A 2,095-nucleotide genomic window follows, 5' to 3' on the forward strand; every position below is an offset into this window, starting at 1 on the left:
ACAGCTAAACAAAGCAATGATCACAACTGGAAAATTTAGCGAGATCATGATTTAACATTTTTGGTTGACACAGGACCTCTTTCAGTAACAACTTTCCCTAAATATCAATTTCTTTGTAAGGCAAAAAATTTTGACAAGAAATCCAGATCCTTCTGATCGTTTTCATATCAATTTAATGTGACATCCTCAGAGTATATAATCAAATATGTAATTATTCTATCTGTTGCCTTGTATATTGCCTGTATCTTTTTCAGACTCAAAGTTCCATTGAGGTAGAGTTTTTTTTTTAAAGCAGAGATTTTTAAAGTGTTTGATATATACAATATGCTTAATAAGTTTTTAAAAAACCTATGTATTACAGAAGCCTTAAACAGGCTTTAAAAAAAGAAGGTGATATTAGTGGTCATATCAAACAATTTTCAGGTTTCAGTCATGTAAATAACTACATTTCTCAGAGACAGAGAAACATACAAATGATCTGGGTCCAGTAGGATAATGCTAGCATGTGTTGTAAATTCTTTTATATGACCTTATTCTTGCAAGAATTGGTTATGTGGCAGAAAAAAAGGTATCACTATCTTATACTTTATTATTTAAAGAGATTTATGGAAGTGTTAATTTCTTACACTACCCCTTTGTTTCAGTGGACCCAATTTCCGTGGTAATGGTGAGAGGAAAGTAGGCAATTTAGGCAGCAGCCAAAATCACCTACAAGGCACTATAAAATAAGGCTTGTTCTAGATCATGGGTCTGTCCAAAGGGGAATGTTAAGGGGTAGAATGGATGATGGATGCATTGTGGACTTATAACTTTAAGATTAATACTGTTATGCCCCAATAATGGGTCTATGATTAAAGGAGCGAGACTGATGTAAAGCAAAGGTCAAGCAAAGCTTTATTTCATGCGAAGCATCAAGAATCTAACCGAACGTTTGGGGCCACACCTCTTATGAGAGAAGGCAACCCTTTGCTGTTTCACAGTCTAGCTTTTAAGGGCAAAGGCCATGCAGTCAGGCCTGGCCACGCACAGGTGACCAATGAGATTTTAACACACACAGGAAACTCCACAGTGAGGCTAGGTGACCAATTGAGGTTCAATTTACCCTAGTATAGACATTTGACCCAGCCTATTACACCTTGATTAGGATTAGTGCCAAAAAGGTTCCCAAAGAGCAGAGGAGTGGGGCATACTCATTAGTATCTAGGGAGACAATATGCAAACACCGCGCCCCCCCTCTGCTCATTGATGTCTCCACCTGGCCTGACCCACCCTTGTATATGGGCTTTGTTACCTGGAGCTGATTTCCAGGACTTGTTTTTAAGTGAATCCCCTGGGGGAAGGGGAGCAAGGACAGTTTAAGGGTTAACCTCAATGAAAGCCTCTTGCTAAAATATAAAAATATAAAATAGGTCCTTACATTACAACAACTCAGTAGGGAAAGTCCCAGTGTGGTGATAAAAGAAGTGAGGTAACTTGCATTGCACATTTTTTTTTAAAAAGTGTAAGTTGTATTATTCCGTGCCATGACATCATACTTTATCTTCATCTCTGTCTACTAGTTTAAAACTAGTTAAACAAATTCAACAATTTTTTTAAAAATATTTTATTTATTTATTTAAGAGCAAAAGCCAGAGAGAAAGAGAGAGAGAGCATGAGCAATATGGGGCTCGATCCCAGGACTCTTGAGATCCTGATCTGAACCAAAGGCAGACACTTAACTGACTAAGCAAATGAGACTCCCACAAACTCAACAATTTTATAAAATTTTTATTTGTTGGGGTGCCTGGCTGGAACAGTCAGTAAAATATACAAATCTTGATCTTGGAGTTGTACGTTTGAAATCCACCTTGGGTGTAGAGGTTTTATTTAAAAATAAAATCTTTAAAAAAATTTTTTTCATTTTTTTATTTAAGCCATTGTATGGCAGTGTTGATCACTATATTGTACACCTGAAACTAATATTAACCTTATTTTAACTAACTGGAATTTAAATACAAACTTTAAAAATAAAATAAAAATAATAATCATAAAAATAAAAAAGAGGAAAAATTATTTGGCAGGCAATTTTCTTAATTGCATTATTATTTATTATTAT

Source organism: Mustela nivalis, assembly GCF_964662115.1.
Source record: "Mustela nivalis genome assembly, contig: HAP1_SCAFFOLD_503, whole genome shotgun sequence".
Lineage (NCBI taxonomy): Eukaryota > Metazoa > Chordata > Mammalia > Carnivora > Mustelidae > Mustela > Mustela nivalis.